The sequence below is a fragment of the Athene cunicularia genome (assembly GCF_003259725.1).
Source record: "Athene cunicularia isolate RWA chromosome 11 unlocalized genomic scaffold, athCun1 chr11_part1, whole genome shotgun sequence".
Lineage (NCBI taxonomy): Eukaryota > Metazoa > Chordata > Aves > Strigiformes > Strigidae > Athene > Athene cunicularia.
The window spans coordinates 9,966,029-9,976,276 of record NW_020799113.1 but is presented as its reverse complement, the minus strand read 5'-3'; positions in this window follow the sequence as shown (position 1 = coordinate 9,976,276).

Here is a 10,248-nt window from a genome sequence, read left to right as displayed (position 1 = left end):
AAAAAAAAAAAAAAAAAAAAAAGCGCTATACAGAGCAAAGGAGAGTTTTAATGCTGTTCTTCCTTTTCAGTCTTCAGTGTGACTGACATCCATTCAGACACAGATAAGAAACAAAGGTTGTAAATTTACTGAATAAATCTCAATATGGTACAGCAAAGGTATTTTAGTGAAAATGCTTCTGTGGCCGAGATGTGCAGAAATTCTGCAGACTCACCACTTTTGTGTGGAGCACTCTGTGGTACTGAAGCCTACTGGAGATTTTTATCTTGGTTTGACAAGACCAAGCTGACCAGCTGAACACACATGTAGCCCACACCCTGCCTACTCCAGATTGTTTCCTATCATGTGTTTTCCAGTGTTTCTTCCATTCAGTGTTTAAAACTCCTAAGTGACAGGGCTTCCACTACTCCCCTCAGAAGACTATTCTGCAGATTAATTACATCTTACATCAGGAGCTTTTCCCCTGACGTCCAGGCTGAAATTTCCATTTTTAATAACATTTTATTTTCATACCCCTGCTGATCTCTTCATGCTCTTTCTTTCTTTGTTCTACCTTAAATAATCCATCTTCATTCTTTAGGTCCAGTTCTCAGCACGTTAAAGCTGTTTCTGTTTTGTCTCTCAGTGCCAACACAAAGCAGCCTAAAAGCCAGTTTAACAGCCAGCAGAGGGTTTCCCAGAGGAGGGGAATCCTCAGCTCTGGTGGAGGCATCCTACCAGTTAAACCCCAGCCTTTTCCCCGCTCGGCGGTGCGGAGGAGCTGGCTGCTGATGCTGTTCTGCATTTGTAGTGCAAAACTGCTGTGTCTTGCTGGAGTTGTGTCCATGCCAGGCTACGCTGCAGAACTGGGGTGCCTTTGAAATCTGCCTCTGATACTGCTTGTCGCCTTCCCCTCCCAGACAGCAGAGCTGTATCTGTTTTCCTCCAGGGCATTACCTTACATTTGTCCCAGCTGACATTCCTTTCCTTATTTCTTTGGCATGTTTCTGATCTCAGTTCCCTTTCTATTATTTTGCTGGCCTCACTGATATTTATAATGTCTCCAATTTAGTATCATCTGTGAATTTCATTAACCGGCTGTTTACTCTCCTCTTTCAGATCACTGACGAGGATGTTAAATAACACTGGACCTAACACTATTCCATGCATTACATTAGTAGAAAACTTCCCTACCCTTGATACATTGCCTTTTATTGTTCCACTCTGTGCAGCTCTCTAGCTAAATGTTCGATGCACATGCAGCATTTCTAGAAGCCAATGTGAATTAATTTCTCAGGTAAAACTTTGTAAGCAAAGGTATCTGATGCCTCACTAAAACCCAGTGCATACCTAGCATTAGATATTATGGGAATTTTATTTCTAGGAAGAAATCAAGCTTTTTCTGCTAAGAAATATTCTGTACAAGCCACAGTGCTCATAACAGCAATGCGTGGACCAAAGCTGTTTCAGTGACTGCTACACTCTTCTTACAGTATTTTTTTTCTCAACGTTAATGCTGCTTTATCTAGTGCATTTCCTCGCTTTTGCATTTGCAGAAAGACACTATTTAAAAAAGACATATTTTTGCATGGTTGTGTTTCAAGCTAGGAGTCTCCCACGCTGCAATCAAGGGTAATGGCAACTACTCACAGGTGTACATATATCACATAAACAAGTGAAACATTGATTGTGAGGGGTGCAGTGACAGTCCTCTATCCATAGCATAATCTTCTCAAGAGATATTTAATCAGATGATTATTTACATCTTAAAGACCAAGGAAAGGGAAAATGTTAACATGGAATTATGGGGAGGAATGATAAAGAAGATGCTATGCATGAAGTGCTCATCACAGAACTGATGAATAAAGGGTTTGCCTAAATATGCCTTAACACCACCAGTGCAATCTAAGACCAGCCACCTGCATGATCTAGATCAGCAGTATCCACTGAAGCCAGGGGAGTTTCAGCAGATCAAAACCCAGGAGACTGTGCCCTGACCCGTCTCTGAAGCTTTGAGCAAATCTCATGTTTTTTCAAGTTTTTTTACAATTTCCAAGTTAACTTATATTAGACAACATTATAAAGCATGTTACAGAGAATATAGAGTCAAATGTCACCTTCAGAGGCTTGTTCTTTTGTACATAAAATTATGCCAGTTTAAACTGACTCTGAGCAGAGATAGGACACTGAGCTGAAATTTATTCTGCTAATACTGAAATGGAAGAAGGCTTGCAAAAGCCAGTGAGGTTTCTAGTGGTGCATAAAAACATGTGGAGAACTTATGGCACAAATTATAGTTACATCCCTTACATTAAGCCTTTCTTTTAGTAAGTACACATTTCCTACTGTAAGAGCCAGCTTCTTTTCTTAGTGCTGTAGTTCAAGGAGTTTGCCACGAGGTATTTAAATTGCAAAGGCAGACTCAGAACTAGGACTGTTAAGAGCTCTGATCAAAACCCAATAATCTAATGTTACAGGTGAGATTATTCCCTTAATTCAAGACATTTCACTGAAGAATACAAAACCTCTGGAATTCTTTGCTTTGGGAGCCACAGAAAGAATAATATGGAAAGTAAAACAGGTCGTTGTGCCGTCTGCTGGATTAGTTCAAATACACAACCCCCCATGTCACTTCCACCCGATACAGCTTCAACTCCAGAATGAACTATATATAGACTGCAGAGATGTTAAATTCATAAACAGTTCTGAAACAGTCCACTGGCTACTTTAAAGCCTGGGAAACTACTGAGTGCTTAAAGATGAGTGAGTGGTGCACATCAACTATTACTCCTATTTTTATGATAGTTGTTGTGGGTTTTTTTGACAACTGGTGCTATTAAGTAGGACATGCCTGTAGGATTCAGAACTCCAATTCCTACACAAAAATTACTGCCATTAATCTAAAGCTCTGAGTTACTGTATTCTGATCATCCTCAACACCAAATATTGTAGACAAAACCCACAGCAGAAATGGTAAGATGTCTATCATTCACTTTAGTTAGTAGCTGACCAGAGCGGCTGCTTTGCTGCTTACCCATAATCTGCAGTATGCACATCCTTATTGTCCATTAGACTTGTAAATCAAATGCTGGAGTAGACTAGCTGGATGGGATTTACATAAAATCTCAATCAAATTCATGGCAGCACACCTTTCTCTTTGGCAATTAGATTCAGTGTCATTTTTGGTTTTCTGAACCCAGTAACCCATTTCTTTACTTTATGATATCTTAGCAATTTTCATTAGCAAGTGAATTCCTATGCATCACTTTTTAAAAGCACCAGCTGCACCAGTAAAAATGTGCATCCATTCACTGAACAGTCAAAAAATCCAAACGCATATTAATACATCTATACTTACTGAATTCTGAAGCACATCTAAATAGCTAACACTTGCTCCTGATTTCCAATGCAATGTCCCACATAATGCTGGTGAAAATACAATGCAGTGGGTACAAAACTGTTTGAAAACCATATCTAAGAGCAATCATCAATGGTTCACTATCAAAATGACAAAGAAGAAAACAAGGGGTGTAGATCAGGTACTCTTCGGCACACTCATTAGTGACCTGAATGATAAAATAAAAGATTAGGCTTATATAACTCATTGAACAGATCAAACCAGAATGTACTGCAAGTATGCCGAGCTATAGGAAGAGACAGACAAATTAAGAAAAGATCTGAAAACATTTGGGGGCTACCAGGAATGTTTAATGCCGTACGCCAACGCATAACAACACACATATACTACACTATATGAATGAAGAAATTAAGTAATTCTGCTCTACGTATTGGGAAGACCCCGGGTGATACCAGTTTGAGGCACCTTTCTTCAACAAGGCTGTAATCCAAGCAGAGAAAATCTAGATGCAATGATAAATCAAGCAGCCATAACCTAGCAGGTTAATTAACCGGTATTATTAAGCCAGCGAAGGAAAGAGGTATGTTACATGTTAACCTGATAACAATTCGCAGTCACATTAAAGGCTGCAGAGAAGAAGAATGGATTCAAAGCTGCCCTAAGCCACAATGAATAGAGTAAGAAATAACAGGTTTAAATTACAGGAAGGAAGAGTCAGATTGGATATTGAGAGAACTGTTCTATGGCAAAAACAGCGAAGCACAGGAAGATACTTCCTGGACATATCGTGCAGTTTCCCAAAATGATGTCTTTAAACAAAAACAAGACAAGCATCTGCCAGGAATGACACAGGAGTCATCAGTCACACCACCCTGGGGCAAGAGGATGGCCTTGATGCCTCTGAAGAGCCCTTCAAGTTCTTGTGACTACATTTAAAATCCCAGCTTTAATGTTTTCTAGGGAGGCCAGAAATCGGAGAGCCCTGGTTTTGAGATTAAAAATACACAGATTTCCAGTTCTTACTCCAAATCCAAGACGAAATGTGGAGTTTTCCTATTCATGATTCCTGCTCCTAAGCTTTTTTGCATGACAGTGTCATATAAAGAAAAATTTCCCAGCACTGCAAGCTATTCCAACACCTCCTCATCTTCACTTGTTACTCCAGTTGCTCTATTTCTTTTGGTACATTGGAGAACCTGTAACATGTATTAATTCAGAACTGATGGTACCTCCCTGGCACACTAACTGACTGGATGGCTAGTTGGCTATTACAGCTGTGGTCCACAACATATCTTTACCTTATCTTAACGGTCCTTTTTAGATGCCCAATGATGGGAAATTGTAATTTAAAAGTTTATTCATTTCCATACTTGCTGCCAAAGGATTCCTGATATAAATTTGTTTTCCTTATCTCATATCAAATTTGTAGATGAACTATAAACTCAGACTGCTAGATATTCCTGTACCATCAACTTTAATTTCAGTCTGGGCTGCCGAGGGGCTTTTTTCATTTATGAAGATGATACAAGGCTGTACCTTTTCCAGTAATACAACCATACCTTGCTCCATTCTGTGTAGCCTCTCCTGTACAACACTTCTTGTAGGAATGGGAGATTAATTCCCTATCACAGTAAAAAGTTCTCCGGTCGTTTTTTAGACTTAGTTCAACTAAAATTTGAAGTCTCCATGCAGTAAGCTTCTTCATTTGATTCTCAGACTTCAGGGCACGGAAGCAATTTGATTCTCGACTTCCAGTCCAGAGGATTGATCCTTAAAGGCAAGGAATGATGGTTTAATCACACCAAAAGGATACAGCAATTAGAACTCAAACTAAATCTGGACTTGCAGCAAATGCTAGTGGAGAAATTTGTGAGCTATGTGTTCTCCATCTAGCATGTTCTCTCACTGTTATGAGCTGTAACAAGACCAAGAGGCTGTGACAATGGAAATGCAATGTCGATAACACGGTTCCATTATACAGTTCTTTCATCTAGAGTGGTTCAAATGCACCATTATAGCTTGTGTAGGAATCTTTTAACTATTGAAATGAAACCCAGGGAAAAGCAGCAACAAGGCTCTGCACAGAAACAACTGTCATCACTGCGGAACATTTGAGGGCCTGAAATGAAGTATACCAGAGTCATAGGTTAAGACACCAGCGAGAAGAAAAGAAGGGTTGGATTAAAGATGGATGAACTCCATTGTCAAAACCAGAAGCAAAAACTCTGCTATTCATTCCCCTTTTTTTATTTAAACAGAGACTCTGAGCCTTTCCCCCTCCATCCTGGGTGTTGTGAAACTTTAGGAAACCTCCCTGGGGCTGAAGAAAAGATGGATGTCCTCTTGTAACCTGCAGAGGTTAGTTAAGGGCCAAGGTACAGAAGCCTTTGAAGGGAGATACAAGTTCATCTCATTTGGCAGACACACTTCACTCTTTATTGCCTTAATTTTTTTAGGTTGTATGGGGTGACAGAGAAAGCAAGCAAATGTCTTGCCACAGCCTGAATCAGTTTTTCCAGTAAAGATCCTGGAAGGGATCTGTCCTTGTTATCTACTAAAATGTTGACAACAACGTAAAAAGGAAATCTATTTTTATAATCATCATCAACTCAAGGAACGACCAGTATTAGCAGAAGAATGGCTTGGCTAAGAGGGAGCAGCCTGAGACACAGCAACACTGCCTGGCCTGGGACTCCTACTCCTTCACTGAATTAGCTTTAAAAAAAGAACATAACGCTAGGACAAGAACTGATGGCAATGAGTAACTGCAGGCATGCAACTGAGAGCAGAACAAGGCTGCCCAAACACGCATGGGAAAACCTGATCTAAACTGCCATTACTGAACACCTCCCCAGTGCGGATAAGGTCCAGCTGTAGCTGTGAAGATGACATTCCTCCCTGGAGACGAGCCAAACTGGAGGAGGATGCATCCCACCACCATTGCCATGATATTTGAGTTACTGCCAGCTATGGAGTAGAGAATTCAACATCTGCCAGTGACGTCCAAGATCAGTCAAAGTTTTCATAGCTCAGAAAGGAAAATCATACAGAAAGTAAGACATCTGTTAGGAGAATAAGCTGCATTTGACGGTGTTTGCTGTATGCAGCAACATGCCTGTAATCTCAGACCACGTTTGCTATAACATACAGACTCACCGCCCCTCTTCACTACACGGTTCTGATGCCTGAAGTCACCTTGACTGGAGCAAGTATTCATTTCTGTCAGTGGTGTTTCAAATGTTTGCATAGACTGAGTTAGCAAGGCAAGTGTGAGCAGATTGTCGGTAGGGCCAGAGCAGCTCCTCGCTCGGCTGTCCTTTTGGAGCTCTGCTAGAGTTACGTACCCAGCAGTCACTGAGCCTTTCCTTACACATAGTCTGGAGCGTAAAGTCACAGTAGTATTCAAAAGGTTAAAGCAGAGTGAACTGTTAATTTTAATGCTTTCTCTAAGCTTCAGTTTTAATAAGCGAAAATGATGTTCTTATTTGCAGTAAAGTGGTGTTATAAAATTCTGTCTGTCAAGCTCATTTTAAAACCATGGAAATAAATGATCTGACAAAATCAGGCTATTAGACAAGTGAAGAAGAGTGATTTCCATAAAAGTAGAGGAGCTGTTCCTTAATTTCACACTTGGTAGTCTTTTGGGTCGACTAAATTTTTAAATAAGTGATAAAATTATATTAGCGCAATTGCATTTTTATAGATTTTTTTGGTCATTGTACTCTTTTTCAATTCCTTTATTTTAACTCAAACCATTCTGCTGAAAGGTTACCTCTCAACTTATGTTACCTCATAACAGTTTCTGCTCACACAACAGAACTGTACGTTCACAAATCCTCCATAAAAGTACCCAGAATGACCACACTGACCCAAAAGTATTCTAAAGTAGAAAGATCATCTTATTGCAGTCACGTACTGCTGAAATGCTGGTCCTGCACACTGTATTTGACTCTCTGCAGAAATAGATGCATAGTAAGTCACTTCAAAGCAGTTTGGTTCCGTATACGAATATTTACTTTGGAAGCAGATTACAAATTCCATCTTCCACAGCATGAATGTAAAAGCCAAACAAGCAAGATGATTTTCCATGTCCAGGTAAGTGCGGCAAGGATAGCGTTTATAGGAAGAGAAGTCATTGTTCACGGTATCCAGCCAACGAAGATCAGAAGGGCCTGTTCCTCCAGCTCAAAACATACAGCTTGATGCTGAGAGATGCTGACAAACCCATTCTGGGTTTGGTGCCCCTCAAACACATCCCAGGCAACAGGAAGGACAGCTGCTCATACCCGACTCCACCCCAGAAACGAGGGAAGGTTCCACACCCACAACCCAAGGCAGAATTTATGTTGCCAGTTTTCCTAGTTTAGTGAGAGGAGCAATGCTGTGGCTGCTCCTCACTTGAGCCCAACCACCCATTTTGGAAGCACAGCTGGCTGCATACTGGAATTTGGAAACACTTCTCGTACCACAACCTCTACCATGGATTAATTTTTCCACCTCTGGAAATTTATGACAAGCTTTCTTCTGATAAACCAAATCACACATTTCAAGATTAAACTAACTCTCCTCCTCAGATTTAAATAACGTTCTAATAATCATGTTGTTGTAGGGAGGTCAGTATAAAAGGATTTTGACCTTTTATGAGGTCAATGACTCTTCATCTCATCTTGTGCAGTTTCACTTGTTTGTTGAGAGAAGAGACCTAATACATTGATACACAGGTTGTGACACGCTGTTTGAACATCAGCTTACTATAATTGGTCACGTCATTATGCATCATATTAACAATATACACAAGTGCCCTGAAACAACTGTCTTCTAGATCCATCACATATCATAAAGAAGCTTCTGGGACTGTTATCCGGCAGCATCCAATTGTAATGCACATTCTACTTGAGTTCTGGATCTAAACATCACTGTCACCTTAATAGTCAGCGATAGATTAATAACTTCCTGCTGGCCTGCAAAACTTACATGCATGGAAAAGATGGCAATACAAATTTATTGTCACTAAGCATGCTCAAAATAGAAAGCCTGTAGAAAAGCAAACTTCTTTGTGTATGTTTTTCAAACCAACTGCTCTCAATTTTCCCAAGTATGGCAACTCCTTACCTCTAGTAATGCAGCTAATTGTATTGCGGTACATTGTTCCAAAAAGAAGAACTTGTAGAATATCTTCATCTATCAGGTGAGACACGCGTGACCTCGAAATACAAAATTAAAAAATACACTAGCACCTTGAACTTATATCATATAAATCACACCAAAAGCATTTTTTTGCACAAACATTTTTACACCCTCTCTCCTCATGCTTTCATATATTTTATGAGAAGTGCAAAATCAGGTTCATTCCACATACAGCAACCTAACTCATATTTTAGTCAAAATTCAGTGTAATTAGGATGCCCAAATCTCCTAGGAAGTTTTGAGATTTTCAGCTAATAACTGCCAACACCCCCCCCCCTTTTTTCCAGCTATTTGACAGTGAGAAATACAGTGATTTAACTCCTGATGCAGTAGTCCAAACTCTATGCAATTCCTTTATTAATAGGTTAAATGAAGATGCAAGTCTTGGAGTCAGAAATTCTCCTAGCTATGGATTTTGTAGCCCTGGAATATCATCAGCTTGATCCAGACTCAACAAGAAAGTAAATATAGTTATCCTCCTTATACCCAACCTGAGCCACTGGCATGTCATGCTATAATCCCCAGCAGAGGCACTTTGTAAGGGAAAAGTCCTGCAGTAGGTAGAATTAGAGTGTGAGTAGAGATCTTTAAATCTGAGAAACTTTCCACTCCCTCCCATCCCAGAAGTTGTTCCAGGAAGGGTCCATGGGCAGCAGTTTACAGAACCAAAGCTTTATATTGCTGCAAAAAGATGTTGTTGCTGATTCTGCAGGGTCCGTACTATTCCTTGAGTGAGTCAGCACCGAGTGAATGCCACGGTATTTGTGCAGCTGGTAGTACTATTTTTCAGATAAGATGGAAAACGATGCAAATTTTAATAAACCATGCAGACAAAACTATTAACATTCCTACAGCCTGTTCCGCATATTATCGCTGTCTTTTAACTAAATTACTGCTGAGCTGCTCCACTCTGCGCAGCTCAGACCCTCTGGACTGGAAGCACAGTGCAATGGCACTCTGTACCTCAGGCACCAGCAACACATACACTGGATCTGGGCACCAGTTAAAGGGGCTCTGTGGAGCAGAAAGCTGTATAGATGTGCTTCCCCCCCCCATAGGGCGTGCTACACTCCATCTACCAGAAAAATAAACTGTTTCTTCCCATCCCTCCTATTTCTGCTTGTTGATACCTGTCCATCTCCTTAGCACAAGCCCAAAGGTCTGGGGCCACCATTTCAAAAAGCTCAGAGAGGTGAAGCAGGGCAAAAAGCCCTTCTCCTCCAGCACGGGAGCTGCTCTATAATGAAAGCTCACTGCTATGGGGCAGGCACATGTCTCGAGGGCGTTCCCACTGAGGCATGCAGCATAGTCACACACTGTGCTGCCATCCACCATATGAAGGCTCTCAGCACAGAGGACACGGATCTGAACACACAGTCACCAGTGCCACCCCTCAGCACCCCTTACAGCCCTCAGCCATGGCACACGGAGGTGTCTGCCAGGGATACTGCAACCTGCGGAATTCAAGAGACTCACTTAGAGCTTTTTTTAAGCCTAAGAAACAATAAAATTCCACATATCAGGAACGAAGGAAACCTGTAGCAGTGCCAGCTGCTCAGCCTCAGCCTCACACACTCCTTCCTGGATGTTAAATACAAACAAGCAAGCTTAGGACACTCCAGCAGCTCCACTCCACACAGGAGATGCACATTCAGCACAAGTGAATACATGCTCTCATATTTATTAAAAGGAAAGCTAATTTAAAGCTCTGTCTTATATCTTGG